Here is an 18,832-nt window from a genome sequence, read left to right as displayed (position 1 = left end):
CCAGTAAGAGAGAAAGGGCAAGAAACAGATGGAAAAGACCTGAAAAATTTCAGATTGACTAAATATGAGCCACTGTAAAATTCCAAATAAAGTTGAACGAAATATCAAAGAGGGGCTGTAGCACAAAGCCAATAAAATCGAAATTTTATTTCTATTTGAAATCATTTAGATTTGATTTCTGAGCCCAGAATAAATATATCAAGCAAATTATCTGCCAGTAGACCAATCAAAAAATTAAAAGCCATTCCAAGAAAAAGGAAGATATGGTTCAGTCAAAGGAACAAAGCAAACCTCCAGATGACATCAAGGAGTTGAAACAACTAATCATAGATGTCCAAACAAATCTTCGTAATAAAATTCAATGAGATGGCTAAAGAGATTAAGCATATTAAGAAGATACTGGGTGAGCACAAAGAATTTGAAAGCATACATAGAAAAATAGCAGACCTTATGGGACTGAAGGCACAATAAATGAAATTTAAAATACACTGGAGACATATAAGAGCAGGTTTGAATAGGCAGATGAAAGGATCAGTGAACATGAAGATAGGGCCTCTGAAAGTGAATACACAAAAGAATAGATAAAGAAAATAGTGGGGAAAACTGAACAGGGTCTCAGGGAACTAAATGATGCCAAGAGACAAGCAAACATACTTGTCATGGGTGTCTCAGAAGGAGAAGAGAAGGGAAAAGAGGCAGGAAGAATATATGAGGATATAATGGTAGAAAATTTCCCAATTATTATGAAGAATGTAGATAGCCATGTCTAAGAAGCATGATATGCTTCAATCTGAATAAATCTGAGTACACCAACTCTGAGATACATACTAATAAGTATGTCAAATACAAAAGATAAAGAGAAGCTGAAAACAGCAATGGAAAAGCAATTCATCACATACAAGGGATGCCTAATAAGATTATGTGCTGATTTCTCATCAGGAAGCATGAGGCAAGAAGGCAATGTGGTATGATATATATTAGATACTGAAAAAGAAAAACTGCCAGCCAAGAATCTTATATCTGACAAAATTGTCTTTCAAAAATGAGGGCAGGTGATTGCTTCAGCAGCACATATGCTAAAATTTGGAATGATACAGAGAAGATCAGCATGGTCCCTTTGCAAGGATGACATGAAAATTCCACATTTTTAAAAAATGAGGGCAGTTTAGAATATTCAAAGATAAACAGAAACTGAGAGACTTTGTACTAAATAAATAGTATTTATTTAGGAAATACTAAAGGGAGTACTATAACCTAGAAAGAATAGACAGGAGAGAGAGTCTTGGAAGAGAGTCTAGAAATGAAGATTATATCAGTAAAAGTAACTAAAAATGCAAAAAGAGTGGCGAAAATAAGATATGACAGAATCCAAAGGTCAAAATGGGTGAAGTAAGAACTGCCTCTACAGTAATAACATTGAATGTTAGTGGATTAAACTCACCAATCAAAAGATAAAGACTGGTGTAATGGATAACAAACTATGATCCATCTCTCTACTATCTACAAGAGACTCAACACAGATCAAAGGGTACAAATAGATTGAAAGTGAATGGCTGTTAAAAGATATTCCATGCATGCAATAAGCAAAGAACAAGCTGAAGTAACTATACTTATATCATTTGCAATAGACTTTAAAAGCAAAGCTGTTATTAAAAGCAAGGAACAACATAATATAATAATAAAAGAGGTGATTCACCAGGAAGAAATAACAAGAATAAATGTATATGTACCTAACCAGGGTACCCAAAATACATGAAGCAAACACTGGCAAAACTGAAGGAAAAAATATATATCTCTACAATAATAGTTGGAGACTTCAATAAAGAAACAGCTTGAGTAATATTATTAATGAACTAAACCTAATCAACGTATACAGGACATTGACCCCATAACAGCAGGATATACATTCTTCTCAAGTGCTCATGGATCTCTCTCCAAGACAACCATAGGTTGAGTCACAAAATGATCTCAATAAATTTAAAAAGATTGAAATTGTACAAAGTACTTTTCCTGATGATAATGGAATGAAACTGGAAATGAACAAAAGGCAGTAAAAGGGAAAATTCACACACACATGGAGGTTAAATAACAATCTTAAATGATCATTGTGTCAAAAAACAATGTGCAAGAGAAATCAGTAAATATCTTAAGATGAATGAAAATGAGAACACAACATATTGGAACATATGGGATGCAGTGAAGGCAGTGCTTAGAGGGAAATTTATAGCTCTCAATGTTTATATTATAAAAGAGGAAAGAGCTAAAATTAATGACTTAACTATATAGCTAGGGGAACTAGAAAAAGAACAGCAAACTATTCCTGAAGTAAGCAGAAGGAACAAAATAACAAATATCACAGCAGAAATAAATGAAATTGAAAACAAACAAACAAAAAACACAATAGAGAGAAATAACAAAAGCAAAAGTTGGTTCTTCGAGATTATTACCAAAATTGACAAACCCTTAGCTAGACTGACCAAGAAAAAGAAAGAGAGAAGATGCAAATAAATAAAATCAGAAATGAAAGAGGGGACATTATACCTACTGCTCAGAAATAAAAGAGATCGTAAGAGGATACTATGAACTACTGTACATCAACAAATTGGACAATATAGATGAAATGAACAATTTCCTAGGTGTATTACAATAGGCAGCCAAAGGGGTGCTGATGTAAAGTACCAGAAATCTGTTGGCTTTTATATAGGGTATTTATTTGGGGTAGAAGCTTACAGTTATAAGGCCCTAAAGAGTCCAACTAAAGGTTGATTTCTCCCCTAAAGTCATTTGCCATGAATTGAAGCAAGATGGCAGGCTATGTCTGCCTGGTCTCACCTTTGTTCATCCTCTTAAGGCTCCATGGGCCCAGCATCTACTGATCTCAACTGTAGGCTGGCATAAGGCTCAGATGCTGTCTTCTCTTCACAAGGGTCAGTTGTAAAGTATCGAGTGAGTGGCTTCTCTCTCCCCAGAACTGTAGGATCAAAGCTCTCTGTCTATGTCTATGGAGCTCTCTCTTTTCTCACATATTTTCTCTGTGTATCTACTTGTTGTTTTTTTTTTTTTTAAGATTTATTTGTTATTTATTTCTCTCCCCCTCTCCACTGTCCCCAGTTGTCTGCTCTGTGTCCATTCGCTGTGTGTTCTTTTGTGTCTGCTTGTATTCTTGTCAGCTGCACTGGGTATCTTGCAGCGGCTTGCTCGGTCGGTAGAGGTGGGGTCTGGCTGCGGACGAGGGGTCGGTCCAGCTGTGGAAGAGGGGTTGGTCCCGCTTGGGACGAGGGGTCGGTCCGGCAGCAGACGAGGGGTCGGTCTCACAGGGGTTGCGCGGTTCGGCTGACGGGGCCGCCCGGCAAAGCCGGCGATGAAGGGGTCGCCCGGAGAAGCAGGCGACGAACTGGGGACAAGGGAGGCCAGGCCCTTGTCGGGGTCTCTCAGGACTGGAGGGCGCACGGCAGAAAAACTACCAGCAGAGACAAGGTAAACACGCAAGTCCAACTTTATTGAGGGAGAGGCAACAGTTTTATAGGGGCTGGGGAAGGCTGATTGGTCGAAGTCACGCCCTGTTCTGATTGGTTGCCGGTGAAAGGTCAGTGGGCGGTACTGGATGGGGGAGGGGTGGTGATTAGGGATTGGCTGTCGCTGTTGCTGGGGGAAGGGGCAGGGTTTAGGGATTGGTGGCTGCTGTTGCTGGGGTGGAGGGCAGACTGGAGTTTCCCGCCCACGCCTGGCTGTTGCTGCTGTCGGGGGAAGGGAAAAGGGCAGACTGGATTTTTCCGCCCACGCCTGGCTGTTGCTGCTGTCGGGGGAGGGGAAAAGGGCAGACTGGAATTTTCCATCCTGCGCCTGTGCAGGGAGAAAGAAGAAGAAGGGTGCCGCCCTACAGGCATTGTGTGGCGCCATCCGGGAGGAGGGGCGGCCGTGGAAGCATGGCTGCCGAGAAGGGGAGACCCGAGGGCACTCTGCGCCCAGGCCGAGCTTCCTTCAGGGGTGGCGGTGAGTCCAACCAGCCACCCTATTATGGGGGCAGCGGCTTGGCCTGCCGCGGCTGCTCCCCCGCCAGGCCAGCAAACCACACTTCAGCCCGAGGGGTGACCGCAGTATCTGTGTTTCTTTTTGTTGTATCATCTTTCTGTGTCAGCTTTCCATGTGAATGGCACCACTCCAGGGCAGGCTGCACTTTTTTCTCGCAGGGTGGCTCTCCTTATGGGGCATGCTCCTTGCTGTGGGGCTCCCCTACATGGGGGACAACCCTGTGTGGGGTGGCACTCCTTGTGAACATCAGTGTTGCACATGGGCCAGCTCACTACATGGATCAGGAGGTCCTGGTTTGAACCCTGGACCTCCCATGTGGCAGGCAAATGCTCTATCAGTTGAGCCAAATACGCTTCCCAGAACAAGTGATGAGAAAAGCATGCTGTTTCTGCCTGGTCTTGAACTGAGAACCTTTTGTATGTTAGGTGAGCGTGATAATCACTACACTATGGAAACCCACCTGTAGCAGTTTAATATTATTGATGAATTATAAAAAGAAATATTGGATTATGCTTGTAATCTGATCTGTACCTGGGCATGATTGAGTTATGATTAGGGCATTGAGTCCCCACACCTTGGTGGGTGGGGCTCACAGATAAAAGGCATGGTAAAGAACAGAGTTGAGGGTTTCTGATGTTGGAATTTTTTTGTTGGAGTTTGATGCTGAAGACTTAAGTTGAAGCTCTGGCAAGTAAGCTCACAGAGGAAAGAGAAGCCAGCCCAAGGAAGAAAGGAACCTTGAACCCAGAGAAAAGCAAGCTCCAGGAATGTAGGAATCCAGGAAGCCTGAACCCTTGCGGACATCAGCAGCCATCTTGCTTGAAATAGACTTTGATGAGGGAAGTAACTTATGCTTTATGGCCTGGTATATGTAAGCTCCTACCCCAAGTTATTATCCTTTATAAAAACCAAGCAATTTCTGGTATTTTGCATCAGCATCCCTTTGGCTGACTAATACACCCACTGTATCTACTTTTTTTGTCTTTTTTTTTTTTAATATTACATTAAAAAATATGAGGTCCCCATATACCTTCCACCCTCCTCACTCCACTCCTCCCCCCATAACAACAACCTCCTCCATCATCATGAGACATTCATTGCATTTGGTGAATACAGCTCTGAGCACCGCTGCACCTCATGGTCAATGGTCCACATCATAGCCCACACACTCCCACAGTCCGCCCAGTGGGCCATGGGAGGACATACAATGTCCGGTTACTGTCCCTGCAGCACCACTCAGGACAACTCCAAGTCCTAAAAATGCCCCCACATCTCATCTCTTCCTCCCACTCCCTACCCCCAGCGGCCACCATGGCCACTTTCTCCACAGCAATGCCACATTTTCTTTGATTACTAATCACAATAGTTCATGAATAGAATATCAGTAAGTCCACTCTAATCCATACTCTATTCCTCCATCCTGTGGACCTTGGAATCGTTGTGTCCTCTCCACATCTATATCAAGAGGGGGCTTAGATTCCACATGGATGATGGATGCAATTCTGCTTTCAGTTGTAGGTACTCTTGGCTCCCTGTTGTGGTGGTTGACCTTCTGCAACTCCATGTTAGCAGAGTGGGGTAAATCCAATAAACCAAAGTGTAGGAGCTGAAGTCTGTTGAGGTTCAGGGCCTGACTATCACATGGTCAGTCCAGAGATTTGGATCCCCTGGGTATATATTAAACCCCAGCACCAACTACAGTTCCGGTAAAAGTAACAGGAGAGGCTTGTGAACAAAGATCACATCTGAGTCCAGCTCCATCACACAGAAACACAAACTCCAAAGTAGGGCTAACTGACATGGCACTGAACTCCATCTGCCATGACCATAGAACCTGTGGGTCTATGAAGAACCAATACCCGGGGTTGTATCTACTTTATCTGTCTGGGACTCTGCTGAGGTGTGCATAAGGGCAACCCCTCTGATAACCTCCTGGCTCTTTTTGGAGACTCATAGCCATATAAACTCATTTGCCCTTTCCATTTCCCCCTTTGATTCAGGTCAAAAAGCATTTTTAACTCCTGGTATTATATGTAGATTGAGATATTCTGCTGGTCCAAGTTGACCCTTTTATTCAAGGTCATTTTCTAGTTACATCATCAGCTGATACTTCGTAGTAATTCCTCAGCACCAGGGAGGCTTATCCCTGGGAGCCATGTCCCATGCTGGGGGGAAGGCAACGCATTTACATGCTGAGTTTGGCTTAGAGACTGGCCACATTTGAGCAACACGGAGGCTCTCAGGAGGTAACTCTTAGTCACCCTGCAGCTCTAGGCCTTGTTCTTATTTCAGGTGCACAGGCTCACAAGCATAGTAATTAGTATCAAGGGCTCATTGTTGGACCTTCATTCTTTTTTGGTCTTTGCCATTGTACTTAGGGGATTGTTGCTTTTCCTTTAGGGACTGTGATAGAGCTCCCCTGGCTAGGAACTCAGCACTCTCTCAGTTGTTGTTTTTAATTGTACCCATTATGAAAATATCCAAACATTTTTATGTACCCTGGATATATGCCATGTAGAACTCCCTGCCAACCCTGTGTCCCCTGTCAATAACATCCCACACCAGTATTCCTCCCCTGCCATTGTTGAACTTCTCTGTGATCCAAAACTTCTTGAAAAGTGAAGCCCAATATATTGCCAGGTTCCGTTAATAGTAAAATGGAATATAGTGATGAGTTTAAAGGTTAGATATAGTGTATCTACTTCTGAGTGTCTCCTTGATTATCGATTTATATAGCCCACAAAGGGGGCAGGGACTCAAACTGAGTTATACTCTACTGATGTGGTCAAATCAAAGCCCTAATCTTTACATAATTTAATTAAAGGCATCTCAGCTGAATCTAATACAATCAAACAGTATGCTCAGAGGAACAGACCAGTTTAAAAACATAATCTCTCTTTTTGAAATTCATAAATAATCTCAAACTACCACACTAGGACCTTACAAACAATGTACACTGACCCTAGAAGAAATAGAAGTCCTCAGCAAACAAATCATAAGTAAAGAGATTTGAACAGTCATGAAAAACCTCCCCAAAATGAAAAGTCCTGGACCAGATGGCTTCACAAGTGAATTCCACCAAGCATTCAAAGAAGATTTAATATCAACCTTACTCAAACTCTTCCAAAATAGTGAATAGGGAGTAACTCTATCAAACTCATTCTATGAAGCCAACATCACTCTAATACCAAAGCCAGGTAATGTTACTATGAAAAAAGAAAATTATAGACCCATTTCCCTGATGAATATGGATGCAAACATTCTCAATAAAATACTTGCTGATCAAATCCAACAACACATTAAAATAATTGTCCATCATGATCAAGTGGGTTTTATCCCAGGCTTGCAAGCATGGCTTAACACTAGAAAATCCCTCGGTGTAATACATCACATTAATAAATAAAGAAGAAAATTCACATGATCATCTCAATTGACACAGAAAAGCATTTGACAAAATTTAGCATTCTTTCTTGAGAAAAACACTCCAAAAGATAGGAATTGAAAGAAACTTTCTCAGTATGATAAAGGGCATTATGAAAAACCCAGAGATTAAAGTTTTCATGGTGAGATTGGGAGCAAGACAAGGATGCCTACTGTCACCACTGTTCAATATAGTGCTGGAAATTTGGCTAGAGCCATCAGGCAACAACAACAACAACAAAAAGAAATAAAAGGCATCTAAATAGAAAGGCAGAAATAAACCTTTCGCTATTCGTAGATAATATGATCTTATAACTAGAAAATGTCTTGGAAAAACTACAACAAAGCTGTCAGAACCAATAAACAAGTTCAGAAGATTACTATGCAAAATTAGTAGTGTTCCTATAAATTAGTAATAAGTATTCTGAGAAGGATGCCAGGAAAAAATTCCATTTACAATAGCAACTAAAAGAATAAAATATTTAGAATAAGTTTAACTAGGAACATAAAGGACCAGTATTCAGAAAACCATAAAGCATTGCTAAAAGAAATCAGAGAAGACCTAAATAAATGGAAGGACATTCTGTGTTCATGTATTAGAAGATTAGATATCGTTAAGATGTCAGTTCTACCCAAAGTGATTTACAGATTCAATGCAGGCCCAATAAAAATTCCAACAAACATTTTAAAAGAAATGGAAAAGCCAATTATCAAATTTATTTGGAGGGTAAGGGGCGCCGAATAGCCAGAAACATCTTAAAAAGGAAGGATGAAGTTGGGATACTCTCACTTGCAATTTTAAATCATATTACCTAGTTACAGTGGTAAAAACAGCATGGTACTGGCATAAAGTTAGACATATAGACCAATGGAACAGAACCGATTTTCAGAATCAGACCCTTCTATCTATGGTCATGTGATTTTTGACATGGCTAACTAACCCACCCAGCTGGGTCAGAACAGCCTATTCAGCAACTTTTAGCAATTGTGTATAACACCTCTATGAACATCAGTGTGCAGATGTCTGTTCGTGTTACTGCTCTCAGTTCTTCTGGGTATATATTCAATAGTGGTATTTCAGGGTCACATGGCAAATCTATATTCAGCTTCTTTAGGAACTGCCAAACAGTCCTCCACAGTGGCTATAGCATTCTATATTCCTAGCAATAGTGAATAAGTGTTCCTATCTCTCCACATCCTCTCCAACACTTGTAGTTCTCTGTCTTTAATAGTGGCCATTCTAATTGGTATGAAATGATATGTCATAGTTTTGATTTGTATTTCCCTAATCACTAGTGATGTTGAGCATTTTTTCTCATGTTTTTTTTTTTTTCTTTTTTTTGCCATTTGTATTTCTCTGGACATATGTCTATTCAAGTTTTTTTGCCCAGTTTTAAAATTGGAGTGCTTGTTTTTTTTGTTTTTTGTTTTTTTGTCATTGGTTTGTATTATCTCTTTATATAGCATGGGAATCAAATCCTTGTTGGATATGTGGTTTCCAAAGAGTTTCTCCCTTTGGGTAGGATGACTTTTCACTTTCTTTCTTTTTATTTATTTATTTATTTATTTATTTAAATTTTAAAATTCATTTTGTAAAAATATTACATTCAAAAAATATGAGTTCCCATTCAACCCCACCACCCCCACCCTACCACTCCCCTCCCAGCAACACTCTCTCCCATCATCATGACATATCCATTGCATTTGGTAAGTATATCTCTGGGCATCGCTGCACCTCATGGTCAATGGTCCACATCATAGCCCATACTCTCCCACGTTCTATCCAGTGGGCCCTGGGAGGATCTACAATGTCCGGTAATTGTCCCTGAAGCACCACCCAGGACAACTCCAAGTCCCGAAAACGCCTCCACATCTCATCTCTTCCTCCCATTCCCCACACCCAGCAGCCACCATGGCCACTTTTCCCACACCAATGCCACATTTTCTCTGTGGACCTTGGATTGATTGTGTCCATTGCACATCTCTGTCAAGAGGAGGCTTAGATTCCACATGGATACTGGATGCAATCCTCCTGCTTTCAGTTGTAGGCACTCTAAGCTCCATGGTGTGGTGGTTGACATTCTTCAACTCCATGTTAGCAGAGTGGAGTAAGTCCAATAAATCAGAGTGTAGGAGTTGAAGTCTGTTGAGGCTCAGGGCCTGGCTATCATATTGTCAGTCCAGAGATTCAAATCCCCTAGATATATCTTAAACCCCAGCACCAACTACAATTCCAGTAAAGTAGCATGAAAGCCTTGCCTTTTCACTTTCTTGACAAAGAAGTACTTTGAATCACAAAAGTCCTTAAGTTTGAGGAGGTTCAATATATTCATTTTTCTTTTGTGCTCATGCTTTGGGGGTAGTGCTTAAGAAACCACCAACTACCACCAGGACATGAAGATGTATCCTTATATTTTCTTCTAGAAGGTTTATGGTCTAGCTTTTATATTTAGGTCTTTGATCCATTTTGAATTAACTTTTGTATAAAGTGTGAGATAGGGGTTTTCTTTCTTTTGGATATGGACATCTTGCTTTCCCAGCAAAATTTGTGAATAGGCTATTCTGAATGTTTTGTTTGTTTTTTTATTATTTTTATTGAAATAATGAAAATGCTCTAATGATTGAGGTGATGAATGAACAACTATATGATTATATGAATTGCATGCTTTATTAATATATATCAATAAAATTGATTTGTTAAAAAAATAGGCAAAATACTTAAATAGACCTTTCTCTATTAATATATATCAATAAAATTGATTTGTTAAAAAAATAGGCAAAATACTTAAATAGACCTTTCTCTAAAGAGGAATACAGATGGCTGAAAAACACATGATAAAATGTTTGGTATCACTATTAGGGAAATGCTAATCAAAACTACAATGAGATATCATCTCACATATCATAGAATGGACATTATCAAAAAACAAACACAGAAGACAATAAGTGTTGGAGAGGATGTGGAGAAATAGGAAGACTCCTTCATTGTTGGTGGGAATGTAGAATGGTGCAGCCTCTCTGGAAGACAGTTTGATGGTTCCTCAGGAAGCTAATATAGAACTGCCGTATGGTCCGGAAATCCCTCTACTAGGAATCTATCTGGAAGAACTGAAAACAGTGACAAAAGCAGATATTCACACACCAATGTACATAGCTGCTTTATTTATAATTGCCAAAAGATGAAATCAACCCAAGTGTCCATCAATGGATGAATGGATAAACAAAATGTGGTATATACTTATGATGGAATACTATGCTGCTGTAAGAAGAAATGAAATTGGGACACACATGACAACATGTGTGAAATTTGTTGAGTTAAATAAGCCATACACAAAAGGGCAAATATTGTATGATTTCAGTAATATGAACTATATATGAAGAAAAAGCACATGGAGTTTTAATTAAATCCTAGAGTATAGGTTACTAGGATATAGGATGAGGACTGAGAAGGGGTACTGGTACTAAAGAATATAGAATTTTTAACTACCTTGACTGTAAAAATGTGGAAATGGATAGAGTTGATGGTAACACATTGTAGTGAGTATAACTAACACAGCTGAGTTATAAATGTGATTGTGGCTGAAAGTGGTAGTCTAGGGATGTAAACGTCAATTGAAAAAAAACTAGAGAAAAATCTAGGGACAGAATAACAGTGACCTTGGTGGTAGATGAGAATTGTGGTTAATAGTACAAATACAAGAATTTTCTTCAATGAACTAGAACAAATGTACATAACTATTACAAGGTAGTAGGAATATGGTGATACATGGGAAAATACAATTAATATAGCTTATGGAATATAGTTAACAGCAATATTGTAATATTCTTGCATCAATATTAAAGAAGGTACTATATCAATGTTAAGGATCAATAATATGGGGTTAATGGATTTTTTCTTTTGGACTAAGGAAAACATTCAAGAATTTACAGCACAACTCTGTGATGAAAGTGAAAGCCACTGAGTTTACACTTTGGATGCATTGTGGAAGGCATGGGACTGTGTAACTCAGTGAACCACGTGGTGGATGATGAATTGTGGTTAATGGTACAAATATTAGAGCATTATCTCATGAAGTATAACAAATATACAATACCAATACCTGGTGTTAATAATGGCGGTGGTATATGGAAAAATATAACAGATGTACGCTATAGACCAAAATTAGAAGTTATATTTTGATTATATTCTTTCATAATCAGTATCAAATTTTCCACAACAATGCAAGGTATTGGTGAAGGGGTGATATATGGGAATTCTGCATGTTCTGCATGATTGTTTTTTAAGTTCACAACTTTTCTAATAATAAATAAATACATAAATAAATAAATAAATAAAAAGGCAGACAGTATGATGGATGTAAGAATAAACTTTTTAAAAAAATCCATGGACCTACACTACACAGTGACACATAAATTAAACCATGGATTATAGTTAAAAGTGTAATTATAAAAATGTGCTGTCATGAATTTTAACAAATTTTCCATACCAATGCAAGGTGTTAATAATAGGGTGGTATATGGGGATCCTGTATTTTATGCATGACTGTTCTGTAAACCCACAACTGCTTTAATAAAGAAAAAAATCCCACCACACTATTATACTTCACACACTTTAGAATGGCTAGAACCTAAAAGAAAGGCAATAGCAAGTATTGAGAATGTAGAGGAATTGAAACACCCATACTTTGGTGATGGGAATATTAAATGATGCAAAAACAACTTGACCATTCCTCAAAAAATTAAACAGTAATTCTACTCCTAGGTATATAAAAGAAACAAAAATACATGTGCACATGAAAACTTGTACATGAATGTTAATAGCAGCATTATTCATCAGCATTGGAAGTCTAAGAGTCCATCACAGGTGAATGGATAAACAAAAGGCAGTGTAGCTATACAATGGAATATTTTTCATTTACTACAGGTAATGGCATACTGGTTCATGTTCTAACATGGATGGACCTTTAAAATATATTAAAGAGAAATAGTCATACAGAAAAGGCTACATATTGTATAATTTAATTATGTAATATATCCAGAATAGGAACATTTATACAGACAGAAATTTTTTATTTTAGAACATCATAAATTTAAAAAAAAATTCCTCTCCCCCTCCCCAGTTGTCTGCTCTCTGTGTCCATTCTCTGTGTGTTCTTCTGTGTCTGCTTGCATTTTTGTCAGCCACACTGGGAATCTGTTTCTTTTTGTTGCAACATCTTGCTGTGTCGGTTCTCTGTGTGTGCAGCACCACTCCTGGGCAGGCTGCACTTTTTTTTTTGCATGGGGCGGCTCTCCTTATGGGGCACACTCCTTGTTTGTGGGGCTTCCCTATGCGGGGGACACCCCTGAGTGGCATGGCACTCCTTGTGTGCATCAGCACTACACGTGGGCCAGCTCACCACATGGGTCAGGAGACCCTGGGTTTCAACCCTGGACCTCCCAAATGATAGGCAGTCGCTCTATCATTTGAGCCAAATCTGCTTCCTGTGACAGAACTTAGAGTAGTGTTTGCCAGGGTTGGGGAGAGGGGGATTGGGAAATGACTGCTTAACAGTATTGGGCTTTTTGGGGGAGTGAAGAAAATATTCTGGAATTTGAGAAAGGTTATGGTTGCACTGTTTTGTGAATATACCCCAAACATGAAACTACTTTTCATGGTAATATAATGATTTGCATATGTTCAGTAAGAGTCTTCCTTTTCTTTATCAGAATATAATTGGACTAATTGATTGTGCTACCAAGGCCCTTGCTGGAATGTCATATTTGAGAATGATGTTCATTTAGTCGGATATCATAATCTATTATAAGGAAGAAAGACTGACTTTTGCTTATTGAAACAATGCCTACAAAGGCCTCCCACAAAACCTGGATTGTATCTCAGCCTGACAGTTGGTAAGGAAGGCCACTTCATGGCTGGCCAGGAACCTTAGAGAATTTTAGGAACCTCAAGTAAAGAGGAGTTGACCCAAATTTATAGGTACTACTGGTGAAATATGGCAAGAGTTTTCTGGGCTTGGTTTCATACTCGGAGTATCATATAAGAAAGGCTTTTAGAAGTACAATCCAAAATTTCTTATGAAAACATTCCTACAGAAGTTTACTATGGTGGCCTTAGTACTTGTTCCATATTGTATGAGTCTAGATTTGAAAAGTAATCTCAAGGAGACCTATGTGGTTAGTTAACCACATAGGTTGTTATACCTATGTCAATAGTCAGGCCAAACCTAAAAAAATTAGTCCTTTTTATGTGTCATCAGAAATAATTTTTTAGATTTTTATGATCTTGAGGTACATGCAAAGATTATCCAGGAAATTGTGAGAAAGCTTGAAAAGGGCTTGTTTTCAATGAATTCCAGCTGTTGTTTAGTGTATCTTTCTAGGTTTTCTTTTTCTACAGGGGTTTTCATCTTTCATTTACTTTAACTGAATTATTTTACAATTTGCAAATTGTAGAAAACAGATAGTAATGCAAAATCATTTTGTTTCTGGCAGAGGCCAGTTTTGCATCTTTAGTAAATTCGTTTCAGCATTCTTGATCACCTATGTATGAATCTGTTATTTGGGTTCTCTTCTGAACTGATTTTAACATCTTAATGATTCTCTCAGTTCTTTTATTTTGGTTTTCATTTATATATTTATTTATTTTTATTTTACTGTTTCCGTCTTTTTTTTATGTTTCTTTTCATTAATTCTTAAGCTAAGTAAAATATTTGATATATTTTCATTTTATATTTATACAAGTGTTATGATTTTACTGTTGTACCAGTATACTTGCACAATGAATCAGAAAATATTTGGTTTGTATCAATGACAGTTCCTTTTGGAAAACCTTGTTTGGGAGACATGTGTTTTGTGCTGATAGAAGTCCACCTTAAGTGATGAATTTATTGGGAATTACCTGGCAAATCTGGAGGGGCCAACTGTCATTTATACCCATGACAATACAAACCAGACCTGAACAAAGACAACTCTTTAGAAAACAGAAATGTCTGTGGTGGTATTAACTTTGGGTATGGTGCTGCTTGGATGCCTGCTTAAGCTTGCATTGGAGATTCTCAGTGGGAATATTGGGATCTTGAGTTTATCTAGTATTTGGCCAGCATGGACATTTCATTCTAGACAAACATACAGATTCATATTTGACAGGTTAGAAAGATCCAGAAAACGTGAGTTAAACTGTAAGAAAATATGTGGTCAAGGATTGTTTACATTTTTCCGATTGAAGAGGGAAATTAGCACTTTCCAAGTGGAAGTATTTTCTTACATTGGGTTTTTAACTAAACAAAAGGTATGTAGAATTGCTTTTTGAGGTGGGGTATTCCTGAATGGATTAAAGTTGACTGCTAGTTAAGAAAGCATTACAAGTTCCTGTAGTGTTTGTTCTCATGGTTATTCTTTGGTTTCTGTATAACATCCAGATCTAAGGGTGAAGAGTGAAGGAGAGATAATGTTGTACACATTTGGCCTTTTGATTGGGGTTTAATCAAAAAAGAGATAAGCTCGAGGTAAACTGAGCAGAGCATTCACTTCCAGGGCTGATTCTGATGAGAAGAGGACAGAAACTTAACGACCAGCACTTGGTGTAGAAGTTGCCAAATGGAAATAGAATCTGGAAAGAGATTGATATTGGTTATGGCAGTGATCCTCTGAAGAATAAAGAGTAGATAGATTTGTATTTGTGTAATTTTTGAAAAAAATAAGGAAAGGAAAACAGAGGAGAATTAGTACTCAAGTTTTGTCACCTGTTGGCACTCTAGCCAGAGAATGGACAGGACTCTTGGGAACTTCTTCAGAGCATGTGGGAAGGCTGACCTGTCCCTAGATAGATAGGAGAGGGTTAGAGGAGCAAAGATCTGAAAAATATTTGTTATTTTGTGCTACCTAGACATGTTCACCATTCTGGTAAGAGTGCTTTAATTTTCTCAGGGAAATCATCTACTACCTCACTTCCAATCCATGTAGTTTCTTACTTTGGTTCCCCTGAAAGAGTCTAAGATAAAGACTTGGGAGCAGGTGGTTTATTTAGATTATAAAAAAAAGCAGATGAGAGGGAATAGGAAGGAGGAAAATACAATAAAAGTGAATTATCAAGCTGGTTCCTAAAGTGGACAACTGGAGCTGAATCCTGTTGAAGATGCTCTGAGGATCCATTAAAATATTTCTTCTTATCATCACTTTGAAGGTTGGATGGCTGGAGAATGATCTGCTATCACCGTCCCTATTTCATTGATAGTTCTCACCAAGGACATTAATTTCCCTGCACTTCTGGCCTGTGCCTTTATGGGGGCTAAGAAAACTTCTCTAGATTTGGAAAACCTTGGACCAGAAAAGTCAAGAAACACAGGATAGATGACTGAGGTGGAATATGTTCATCATGCACAGAACTATCTATCATAGCTGCAGCAGATACCAGCAGTTGCACAAGGAGGGTGACATAGGGTACTGAAGAGTCTGCTCTAGTAGTTTAAGTGTATTAATTCCACCCTGTGTTCCAGGAGTGGGAATATGATTTAATTGGCAAATCAGAATATTGCATTCCCTTGGTAATTGGTTTAGGAATAGGCATGGCACCTATTTGGGCTGAGAGTGTCAGATCCAGGACTTGTGTTTTATATACAGTGAAAGAGAAGCTTTCTTATCTGTTGGTCATGACCAGTAAAGATGTAAGCCTGGAGTAGCTGACTGCCATCTTTATTAATTATTTATCCATTTACTCTGTAGAAGATGTCACCAATGACTTCCCCATATTCCCTGAGCTAAACAAAACTCACCTACAACAGCAGACAGTTTTTGGCATGTTGACAGCACGTATGTCTGTCACTGATTTTCTGCCTAAAGGCCTCTTCAGTACTATAGGAGTTTGCTGCATTTAATATTGCCATTACAGCATTCTTATGCTTATTATTCACATGATATGTCTTTTCCTTCCATTTACTTTCAAACTGTGACTTTATATTTAAAGGACATTTCCTGTAGATAGTATATAATTGGGCCCAGCTTTTAAATTCATTTTAACCATCTTTGCCTTTTAATTGGAATACTTAGTCCATTAACATTTAATGTAATTATTGATTTGGTTGGATTTAAAGCTACCATTTTATTATTCATTTTCTGTTTGTGCCCTTTTTTGTTTCTCTAACCCTCCTTTTCTGCATTTTTTGGATTATTTGAGTATTTAAAAAATTCCATTTGATTTATTTATTGACTTTTTAGCTAGATCTTTTTGTATTTTGTGCTTACTTCACATAAAAATGTAGTAACTGTGCAACATTATAGGTCATTTAATCCCCCCCCGATTATTTATGCTATAGATGTTGTATGTAGTACGTCAATATATATTATAAACCCCACTATGCAATGCTATAATATTTGCTTTAAAAAACCATATATATAAAATACAAAAAAAAATGTATTTTAAAGAAATTAAGAAAAAGATAATCTTTTAAACTTAAGGAGACAGTTACCATTTCTAAAGCTTGCAATTTCTTCCTGAAGATCTGATTTTCTATTTTTTTTAAAGATCTGATTTATTCCCATTTCACTTACTTCTTTCCTTTCTTCCCCCACCCCTTCACCCTGCTCTGCTGTTTTTTGCTCTATGTCCATTTGCTGTGTGATCTTCTGTATTTATTTATTTTTTTGTCTCTCTTCTCATTTTTCTCCTCTAGTATTCACTGGGATTTGATCCTGGGAAACTCTAATGTGGAGAGAGGTTCCCTGTCACTTGTGCCACCTCAGTTCCTGGTTTCTTCTGTGCCTTGCCTTGACTCACCCCTTCGTCTCTCTTTTCTTGCATCACATCTCACTGCATGACTCACTTGTGTGGGCACTGGCTTGCTAGCCACGTGGGCACTTGGTTGGCCACACAGGCATGCCTTTTTTTTTACCAGAAGGCCCCAGAGATTGGCGCCGGGTCCTCCCATATGGTAGGCAGAAGCTCAATCACTTGAACCACATCTGCTTCCCTGATTTTCTATTTGATTTTGTTTTTTTTCTTTCAGTCTAAACACTTTTTTTTTTTTTTTCATTTCTGGTAGTGTAATTCTCTTAATTTTTCATTAAATGAAATATCTTTATTTGCCTTTATAGTTGAAAGGTATTTACACTGGTTATAGGATTCTGAATTGACAGGTTTTCTTTTAGTAATTTAAGATTTTTGTTTTCACTGTCTTCTGACATCCATAGTTTCTGATGAGAAGTCACTACATATTCATATAGTTTTCCCCCTTTATGTGTTCATTTTTCTCTGGCTGCTTTCAAGATCTCTTTAACTTTGGTTTTTAGTAGTTTGTCTATGATGTGTCTAGCTGTGATTTTTTTTGCATTTAAACTTCTGAGCATTTTGAACCTGTAAATTTATGTCTTTTCATCAAATATGAAAATTTGGTGCCATTATATATTTAAGTATTTTTTTTTTTCCTTCAACACTCTGTTTTCTTTCCTTCTGGGACTTCAATTACATGTATGCCAGACCTTCTGTTATTGTCCACAGGTCTCCAAGATGCTGATCAATAAAAAAAAAATTCTTCCTTTTATATTTGATACATTGGATCCATTTCTATTGATCTGTCTTTAAGCTGACTAATTCTTTCCTGGTTTGCTGTTAAACATACCAAATGAGATTTTAATTTCCATAATTGAATTCCTTTAATTTAAGAATTTCCTTGTGGTTCCTTTTTAATAGTTTTTTTAAATCATTTTTTTCTTTTTAAAGATACATAGATCACACAAAATGTTACATTAAAAAATATAAGAGGCTCCCACAGACCCCTTTCCTCACATCCCCCACTCCCCTCACCTCAACAACTTCTTTCATTAGTGTGATATTTCATTACATTTGATGAATACGTTTTGGAGCACTGCTACACAGCATGGAAATGTATAGTAGTTTATATAATGTGTAAACTACTATACATTGTAGTTTACACTCTCTCCCAGTTCACTCAGTGGGTTATGGCAGGATATATGATGTCCTGCATCTGTCCCTGCAATATCATTCAGGACAATTCCGAGTCCCAAAAATGCCCCCATATTGGACCTCTTTTTCCCTTTCCCTGCCTTCAGCAACTCCTGTGACCACTGTCTCCACATCAATGATATAATTTCTTCCATTGCTACAGTCACAATAATTCTATAGTATAATACCAGTAAGTCCACTCTAATCATATTTTATTCCTCCATCCTGAGGATCCTGGGATGGCAATGCCACTTCACCTCTAAATTGAGAGGGGGCTTAGATCTCACATGGCTGATGGCTTAGATTCTCTTGCTTGCGGTTGTAGACTCTCTCAGTTCCTTGGTGTGGTGGTTGGCCATCCTCACCTCCTTATTAGCTGACCTGGGTAAGTCCAACGAACTGGAGAGTAGGTGTTACAACTCT

The 18,832-nt window shown here is 38.2% G+C and overlaps 1 protein-coding gene and 1 pseudogene across 3 annotated transcripts in view; both read left to right on the top strand.

Moving 5' to 3' along the window:
• Positions 1-18,832, top strand: part of FILIP1 (filamin A interacting protein 1) — a 427,722-nt gene that overhangs the window by 110,197 nt on the left and 298,693 nt on the right. The window lies entirely within an intron of this gene.
• LOC111765546 (U6 spliceosomal RNA) lies at positions 1,053-1,149 on the top strand (annotated as a pseudogene).

This window comes from Dasypus novemcinctus, chromosome 11 (genome assembly GCF_030445035.2).
Source record: "Dasypus novemcinctus isolate mDasNov1 chromosome 11, mDasNov1.1.hap2, whole genome shotgun sequence".
Lineage (NCBI taxonomy): Eukaryota > Metazoa > Chordata > Mammalia > Cingulata > Dasypodidae > Dasypus > Dasypus novemcinctus.
The sequence above is the reverse complement of the archived record's forward strand: the minus strand, read 5'-3'. Positions and strand labels throughout refer to the sequence as shown.